Raw genomic sequence first — 10,000 nt, forward strand, 5'->3', positions numbered from 1 at the left:
CAGAAATTGTAATCTTCCAAAGTGCTGCTTCCTTGCCTCACTGAGTTGGAATCTTGCAGAGCAGTGTGGTTTCAAGCCGGGATGTTCTTGCAGTGATCACATGTTCACACTCCACGTGATCATAAAATGTATTTGGATGTTGTTGGGCTCAGAAAAAGCTCAAGGTTGTGTCAAACAAAGTGAGAGATGACAACATGAGTGGTAGCACCAAAAACATGCAGGTATTGCCACACATATGATGCCATCCTGGGGAACAGGCCTGGTGTGCACGGCTCTGATGAATTCGTTCGGCTTGGCCTACATATGCGATGGCACGGCACTTCATACTTTCTCGATTACACAAATAAATTGCATGTTTCTTGGTCCAATATGATTATTTACAAAGCAACTTCCTTTCATTTCATTAACTTGTTTCTTATGTCAGAGAGCTTTGTTTCAATTGCCCAGCATGAATGCATACTTTCGTTCCTCTTGTTCGAGTGTTTCATTAAATTATAATCTCATGTACGTGCTGTCGGTATAGATATGAGTGAGGCCATGAAGCTGCGAGGATGGGAGTCACCAAGAAGACAACGGGAAGCGAAGGTTTGAGGAGTTCCGGGACATAAGAGGAGTGGAAAATCCTGTTGAGTTTAACACACAGCTGGTGGTCGTGATGAACAGTACAGCCTAACAATGCCTGCTGAGTGGTTTTGTTTAATCATTCAGCAAACTAGAGAGTTCATAGAACATGACACCCTGTGCAGTGTTCAGGTATATATGAGGGTCAGTCAATAAGTAACCTTAAAATGGCGATATAAATTCGAGAATGTAATGTCTGTAGTTGTAGACAACACGTGTTATATCTGTGGGTAAGAGTCATGTTTTGCCTGTTTTAGATCTGGCAACTTTGAGCATATGACGTCAGTGGAGCAGTTCCAAGATGGCGGCTCCCTTAGAAGCATGCACCAGGGGGGAGCAACGTTCTGTCATCCGTTTCTTGGTAAGTGAGGGTGTGAATCTCAGTGAAATCCATCGCAGAATGAAGATTCAATATTGTGAAGCACATTTATCACTGCAGCAGGGGTATGACTGGGGCAGAAAGTTTAAAAGTGGAGTGTCCAGTGTGGCAGACGCTGCTCACTCAGGCCGGCCTCACACAGCTGACACACCAGAAATGGTTGCAGGAGTTGAGCGCGTGCTTAGAGAATGGTGAGTGGGCACATGTGAAGAACTTCTGCGACATTACAAAACAGAAGGCAATGCTTTCTTACAGTGGGTAGTGACTGGAGATGAAAGCTGGGTCCACTATCTTCAGCTCGAAACGAAGAGGGCAAGCAAAGAGTGGTGCCATTCAACTTCAACGAAGCCCAAAAAATTCCGCACTCAGCCGTCTGCTGGAAAAGTGATGCTTACACACTTCAGGGATAGCGGAGTCCCACTTGTAGAGCATTACATGCCCAGAGGGACCACAGTCACCAGTGCAACACATTGCCACCTCCTTAAAAATCATCTGAAACCAGTTATCAGATCAAAACGTCATGGACTACTCACTCCCGGTGTTTTGCTGCAGCATGACAATGCTCGGTCCCATACTGCCCACGCTAGAGCTGTAACAATTGAGGACATGCATTTTGAGTGTCTTCCTCATCCACCCTACTCGCCAGACCTCGCCCCTTCGGATTACCACATATTTGGATCACTTGAAGAGGCGCTTAGTGGAACCACTTTCCGATCTGATGAAGAGGTTCAAGAGGCGGTACACGAATGCCGACACAAACAGCCAAAATATTTTTTTCTCGAGGAATCCAGGCCTTGGTAAAGTGCTGGAAAAAAATGCATTGAACGCAATGGAAATTTTGTTGAAAAAATAACAGTTGTTACACACGTACATGCAATAAACAATTTGTGAAAAAATATTTTAACATTACTTATTGACTGGCCCTCGTACTTCAATTTCAATAAAATGATGACATTAAAGATCGTTAAAAAATCTGAAAGTTTAGCGCAGCTGCAGCAGTCTTGCACACCACCACCTGAGACACTGCTATAAGACGACGTTGAGTCGCAGTTTCGGAGATGGAGGTATGGTTGATCACCAGGTAACGCAGCGTCAATCAGCACGACGTAGCCATATCAGCAGCCTCTTCTTCATCCTCTCACATGCCATGCCCTCTCATGCTATATAAATCGATATACAGCATGGCTCTTGAAAGTATGATGAAGGCGATTTGTGTTCTACAGTGCTCAATTATATAATTTGATTAAAATAAAGGTTTAAAGAGGTTTCAAGGCAGATAAATAAATTTATTCCAAGTTTTACCGCCATTTTACCCAGTGTCTGTTGCATCACCCCATCCAACATGTTACATTAGTTCTTCGTGCCTGTTGTTTGGGTCCTTTGTAAAATCCTTCAAAACAGTAAGGTTCCTGTTTGGATTTCTTTTCAATTTTGTTTGACTGCCAAGCAAGCAGAAAAATTTAAAATATTCTCACTTCTCTCTGTGCATGCGTGATCAGGATGACTTCAAAGCCAACGTATGGTAAAACGGCAAACTTGTCTTCCAATTCATGTTCCGATTTGTGTTCAAAATATAACATTCGATTTAAATAAGTTGTTCCTCGATCATAAACTGATCAGACGGACGGCCGGACGGACGTGAATCAATTGCTTATCACCTTGCTTTTTGCTTCGCGTGTGTGGGGTAACAACCATTCCTCATTAAATTGATCATGAAGTTAACAAAGCTTATGCAGAACAGTCACCTGTATAACAAAAAACAAATTTCAATTAACTCTCTTAATGAGGCCTCTCCACCTACCTTTGAAGGTCCGCACAAACAGGTACACGCAAAGTGTCAGCCTTAATCGTGTTTGGGGGATTATGAGGCAAGTGCAGATATGTCTCCTGGGAAGTTGTGGATCCCCACGTTGGACAGGTGTGAAAGTGCAGGTTACTCGATGCCACCAATTAATTGATGTGATGTGTTTCCACAGGGGGAGAGGGAGGGGTGCATTTGATGCTCCCACGAAAACCTACTCACACTGAAAAAAATAATCATTCGGACAGTACGAATAAATAGCCATTATATTGGATTTGAGGAATATTTAAAATAAGTTAACACCCATTCCTTCTGGAAGTAAATTGTGGTATCGGTGAAATATCTTGCACGATGTCATGTGCACAGTGCCACCTCCCCTTCATAAAAAATTATGGTTGCACTGCCCCCCCCCCCCCCACCATCCATTATAATATCAGCATCAAGTACAAAAGACTTGAATGTTTTGTCCCTCCCACACCTGCATGGGGTAAGCGTCCAATGTACTTGTGCCCATGACCTGCTCACAGGTACCCCAAACATGCATTTAAAATTTGAAATATTGGCCAACCCTTTTCAATTCTACACATACATACTGTACATGCATTATATATTTATATATATATATACACACACACACACACACACACACACACACACACACACACACACACACACACACACACACACACACACACACACACACGTATATATGGCCTGCCATGTTGCCCTTGCTCTGGTTGGGCACTGTACTCGTGTGCTCAAAATGATTCACAATATGTTGAATGGCACAATTTGTGGGTCCATCACGTGTTCTGAAGTCATATTCCCAGCAGAACCTCTGGCGGGTGTCCACATATGGTTTAGTGTTATACAACAGAGCCACCACTTTGTCTTCTGTTTCACTGTCAATGGCATAATGGAGCTGCGGATCCAGAAATCCCCTGAAACAAATACCACGATAACACCTCCAAACTCTGAAAATGAAAACGGTGTGTATGTATATATATATATATATATATATATATATATATATATATATATATATATATATATATATATATATATATATATATATATATATATATATAGCGATATCACTGTGCCATATACCACATAATTCAAAGGCAATGGCACCCAACATACAGTGATCCCCAGGCAGTTATTTCATGAGTCTTCGTGCAGTCAGATCTTCCCCTCATGTCTAGTGGGTTAACGGGACGAAGTGCGTTGCGTGGGTCTAATGACTATATCTCTATCTTAAATCCTGATTTCCGTCCAACCTTTTCCTTTTATCCATGGTGCAAATCAAGTCAAGCACAGCACCCAAGCAGCCACCTGTGAAACACTCACAACATGAACAAAGAATCTGCCCAGCGCACATGGCATGCCATTTCATTCAAATCTGTGTGCCAATTTACAACGGCGTATCACCTTGCTCAACTTTCGCCCACCAAAAACTCACCACCTCGACCACTAACATCTCCCGCACATGGGAAAAATCATCTCGTGCCTGCTCGCACCTCCGCATCAATACAATTCACCACCAAACAGAGGCGTGCTGCACGGCCCAGGCCATTCGGACCGTATGACGCGGGGACAAGCCAAGCACGTTAACAGCACCAACCACATCTCGCTGGGGATGCCCCAAATGGGCACGTAGGACCGACGCGACCCTCGTCCAGTCACCAGAACATGGCAGGACGGGTGGCGAGGAACAAGGGTCGTGGGTAAGGGGGGGGGTGCGGTGCAAGGCTCCAGGCCGTGTTGCGCCGGATGGTGCACGAGACCGCTTCCAGCCCCAGGAGCCTGGCAGGGTGGGGCTATGATTGCCGTGACCCAATAAGGAAGTGCAATTCGGGTCACGGCGTGTCGTTTTGAGTCGTCACCCCATCCTTCGCCCGGGGCTTATAAAAGGCGGATCGCGAAGCCGTCCACCCCCTCTCTCTGCTCTTCTCCACCTGCCTGCCTCGCCCACTTCTTCGCCTGCCTGCTTCGCATTTGTCTCTGCCTGTTTGCCTCATCCTCTCCTTCAGCTCTCTGCTCCACCCTCTCTTCACTGCTCCTCATCTGCTGTCGTTGCATCTACACTCGAGATTGGTGTGTGACAGACGGTTTTCTGGGACCAGTGTGGAGCACACATTTCCACGAACTCCGGCAAAGTGTTTAAGCAGGAGCTGACGTGCCGACACTTAAGGTGGGATCGCTCAAGCGGAGCGTCCCCCAAAGCGTACTGAGTTGCACGGTCGGCCATGTATTGTGAGGCCGTTGGTCCTCATCTGCTCTTCTTCCTTCTGGCTATCTAATCTTCATCAGGTTTGTGTGTGCCTGCATGTGATGGCGCCTGTCTTACCATAAGTTAAGATTGTAGAAGATATGACGGGATAAGTCTGCTCTGTGTCTGCTGTTGTAAATTGCTTGCCTTTTGTCTCACTCCACGGATTCCTTGCTGTCCCTGCTGTACATAATAATAAACCCATTCACTGTGCCATATTCCTTTCCTCACTTGAGTGTAAATAAATGCTTGTGTAGAAATGTCCCCAGCTCGTTTTCGTCTTTTCCTTCATTGGTCCAGCATGGTCCGTATCCTCGCTGAGCCGTTATCCCCCAACAATCTGTTTTGTCATCGGTACATCCTTGGCAGTTACACTCGGCTGCATCTGATCCGGTAAGGTGATCCGGTTTAAACAAGGCGTACCGAGGGTGTGTCCCCCAGTAATTAGATTACGTGACCATTCGGTAACCAGTATCCAGTATATGGAGGACCCTAAGTCACGTAGTTGAGTTATTGGCATTCACGGTCGATTAACAACCTGCAGCGACACGGAGTAATCAGTGTGCGACAGCCTGCGATTTTGAAGAATCTGGTGGGAACCCGAGGTGGCTTCCCCCCCCCCCCCCCGTGGTCTTCTCGCCCCGACCCCGGGTCAACAACATATATATATATATATATATATATATATATATATATATATATATATATATATATATATATATATATATTTACACACACACATATATTTACACACACATATATTTACACACACACATATATTTACACACACACATATATTTACACACACACATATATTTACACACACACATATATTTACACACACACATGCACGCTTGCATACACACTCTTTGTGGACTGTATGTGACATTCCTTCCACTGCATGCGATCCTCCTCCTACTGTAAGCTACATTCCTCCCACTGTAACCAGGGTGCATAAGCTGCAGGTACCTTTTCAGTGGTATACTGTACATTGCTGTTTCAAACATTTTCTACCTCCCTTGAAAGCATTTTCTTCTGTGATTTAAGCAATTGGTAAACAGAGAAGTACACGACAAGTATGTCTTCATCCATTATATCGGCATTTTAAAGGACGTGTATTTTTGTCGTGCGTACAAATGATTATGCAAACATGTCACCCAAAGCCTCAATAGTAAGTTGAAATCCTCCACTCTGCTCATGGCTCGGAACACCTTACAATTGTTACATTCCTTGGAATGGAATACTCCGCAGTGTGAACAAGGTATACAACACCCTGTATAGCCATACCACATCTCCACACTCCTTCACAGCTCATAATGCCCAATGGAATTGCAGGAAGTGGAATGGAGTGTGACTCATCACTGTGGGCCAGCACTCCTGCTTTTTAGCTTTCACTACAGGACATGAACATGGTCGAGCCGAAAGTCCTGAGCAGCGCTGGCATTTCATGGCAGGTTGTTGGAGGCATATGGTTTACTGGTCTCTTACTGAAGAAGACCTCTCCCTCTTCAGCCACTTCCTAATACACGAGTGGCACCTCTTTCTCTTTGTACCATCCATCCCTCTTTATCTCCACTCACCTGTAAACAACTTGGGTTCATCTCTCACCATCGCCGTCCTCTTCTTTCTTCCATCTATACACCTACCTCAATGTATCCCATCTAAATCTTCCAAGGTTGTGGGATCCATTTCCCCTCATATATATATATATATATATATATATATATATATATATATATATATATATATATATATATATATATATATATATATATATATATATATATATATATATATATATATATATATATATATATATATATATATATATATTTCATTATTTCTTTGTTAATCCTTTTTAACATCTGGAAACACGAAAATTACATTTCATGTCTGCTTATATACCACCACTTTGTTGTCAATATATTTGCTTCCCACTCTCAATCAGCTGTCAATTGTGAATACAAATCATTGTCATGAAATAGCGACAGAATGATGTCAAGGTTGGCTTTGCTCGAAGAGTCGATTTAAAAAAAAAAAAAAACATTAAAAAGACAATATTTAATCGATGTGCATTTGAATATTTAAGACTTAATTTTAATAATAATGCAAATTTTTAGGCAAGATAATTTAGAATTTTAATAAATGCACCTTTTATTCAATTCTATTCCCACTAAGTGAAGTCATTGACAGTCTAAGCAGATAACAAGCCACCACAATTGTATAATATATATATATATATATATATATATATATATATATATATATATATATATATATCAAGTGAACAACCGGTGAATTGCGATGTGCTGAGATGGTGAAGCGGACACTGAATTATCTCCACTTTCAGCCTCATCTGCTCTGCTTGGACAATCTGCAACAGCTGTGCTGCCTGATGAAGCACTGGTGCGCGTCCAAAAAATGCTGCATCTTGGCAGATGGAACAAACACAAGACCTATGATGTGTCTGGCCTTGAATAGGGCTGAATAAGGTACAACCTTCTTGGGATGCTGTTTCATTGGCTGGAACTTTTAGACAGCCATGCTTTATGCATGACACTCCGGGATGTAGGGTGTGTGCTGCAAGTAAGACACATCGCCGAGGCAGAACAAAGTCTTTAATAAAACTTCGGATTCTTTATCATCATCGTCATCGTCATCGTCATCGTCATCGTCATCGTCATCGTCATCGTCATCGTCATCATCGTCATCCTTATTATCATCAATGTGCGATATACATACACTTTGTAGACCGTCTTTGTTACCGAAGCAGTTATACGAGGGGCAAACCACCAAACATACCCAGAGAAGTTAACTAAGGATTACGTTGTGTGGTTCGGTTACACTGTGTGGTTTGGTGACATTGTATGGTTCGGTTACGCTGTATTATTCGGTTACACTGTATGGTTTGGTGACATTGTATGGTTCGGTTACGCTGTATTATTCGGTTACACTGTATGGTTTGGTTACGCTGTGTGGTTAAGTAATGCTGTGTGGTTTGGTAATGCTGTATTATTCGGTTACACTGTATGGTTTGGTGACGCTGTGTGGTTAAGTAATGCTGTGTGGTTTGGTAATGCTGTATTATTCGGTTACACTGTATGGTTTGGTTACGCTGTGTGGTTAAGTAATGCTGTGTGGTTTGGTAATGCTGTATTATTCGGTTACACTGTATGGTTCGGTTACACTACATGGTTCGGTTACACCACATAGTTCGGTTATGCTGTGTGGTTCGGTTACACTGCATGGTTCGGTTACACTACATGGTTCGGTTATGCTGTATGGCTCGGTTACACTACATGGTTCGGTTATGCTGTGTGGTTCGGTTACGCTGTATGGTTCGGTTACACGACATGGTTCGGTTATGCTGTGTGGCTTGGTTACACTACATGGTTCAGTTATGCTGTGTGGTTCGGGTACGCTGTATGGCTCGGTTAAACTACATGGTTCGGTTATGCTGTATGGCTCGGTTACACTACATGGTTCGGTTAAGCTCTATGGTTCGGTTACACTGCATGGTTCGGTTATGCTGTATAGCTCGGTTACATTCCATGGTTCGGTTATACTGTGTGGTTCGGTTATGCTGTGTGGTTTGGTTACACTGTGGTACGGTTATGCTGTGTGGTTCGGTTATGCTGTGTGGTTCGGTTATGCTGTGTGTTTCGGTTATGCTATGTGGTTCAGTTACACTGTATGGTTCGGTTGCGCTGTGTTTCGGTTATGCTTTATGTTTCGGATACACTGTATGTTTCGGTTACACTGGTTCGGTTACGCTGTATGGTTCGGTTACGCTGTATGGTTCGGTTACGCTGTATTGTTCGGTTATGATGTGTGGTTCGGTAATGCTGTGTGGTTTGGTCATGCTGTGTGGTTCGGTTCCGCTGTATTATTCGGTTACCCTGTATGGTTCGGTTACACTACATGGTTCGGTTAGGCTGTGTGGTTCGGTTACGCTGTGTGGTTCGGTTCCGCTGTGTGGTTCGGTTCCGCTGTGTGGTTCGCTTACGCTGTATGGTTCGGTTACACTGTATGGTACGGTTACGCTGTGTGGTTCGGTTATGCTGTGTGGTCGGTTATGCTGTGTGGTTCGGTTATACTGTGTGGTTCGGTTATACTTTGTGGTTCGGTTATACTGTATGGTTTGGTTATACTGTATGGTTTGGTTATACTGTGTGGTTTGGTTATACTGTATGGTTTGGTTATACTGTATGGTTCGGTTTACTGTGTGGTTCGGTTACACTGTATGGTTCGGTTACGCTGTATGATTGTTATACTGTATGGTTTGGTTATACTGTATGGTTGTTACGCTGTGTGCTTCGGTTATGCTGTTTCGTTCGGTTATGCTGTATAGTTTGGTTATACTGTATGGTTCGGTTATGCTGTGTGGTTCGGTTATGCTGTATGGTTCGGTTATACTGTATGGTTCGGTTAAACCGTATGGTTTGGTTGTACTGTGTGGTTCGGTTATACTGTGTGGTTCGGTTATACTGTATGGTTCGGTTACACTGTGTGGTTCGGTTACACTGTGTGGTTCGGTTACGCTGTATGGTTCGGTTACACTGTGTGGTTCGGTTACGCTGTTTGGTTCGGTTACACTGTGTGGTTCGGTTATACTGTGTGGTTCGGTTATACTGTGTGGTTCGGTTTTACTGTGTGGTTCGGTTACACTGTATGGTTCGGTTATACTGTGTGGTTCGGTTATACTGTGTGGTTCGGTTACACTGTATGGTTCGGTTATACTGTGTGGTTCGGTTATACTGTGTGGTTCGGTTATACTGTATGGTTCGGTTACACTGTGTGGTTCGGTTACGCTGTGTGGTTCGGTTACGCTGTGTGGTTCGGTTACACTGTATGGTTCGGTTATACTGTATGGTTCGGTTATGCTGTATGGTTCGGTTACGCTGTGTGGTTCAGTTACACTTGGTGG

The 10,000-nt window shown here is 43.5% G+C and overlaps 1 long non-coding RNA gene across 1 annotated transcript in view; it reads left to right on the plus strand.

Moving 5' to 3' along the window:
- LOC147022449 (uncharacterized) overlaps positions 1-8,073 on the plus strand; it is a 31,973-nt gene extending 23,900 nt beyond the window's left edge. The window contains exons 5-7 of the long non-coding RNA XR_015060652.1: positions 524-585; positions 879-982; positions 7,424-8,073. This is a non-coding gene — a long non-coding RNA (uncharacterized LOC147022449). The remainder of the gene's footprint in view (positions 1-523; positions 586-878; positions 983-7,423) is intronic.
- The last annotated feature ends 1,927 nt before the right edge of the window (positions 8,074-10,000 follow it).

The sequence above is a fragment of the Eptatretus burgeri genome, chromosome 8 (assembly GCF_056783735.1).
Source record: "Eptatretus burgeri isolate ZD-2024b chromosome 8, Ebu_testis_v1, whole genome shotgun sequence".
NCBI lineage: Eukaryota > Metazoa > Chordata > Myxini > Myxiniformes > Myxinidae > Eptatretus > Eptatretus burgeri.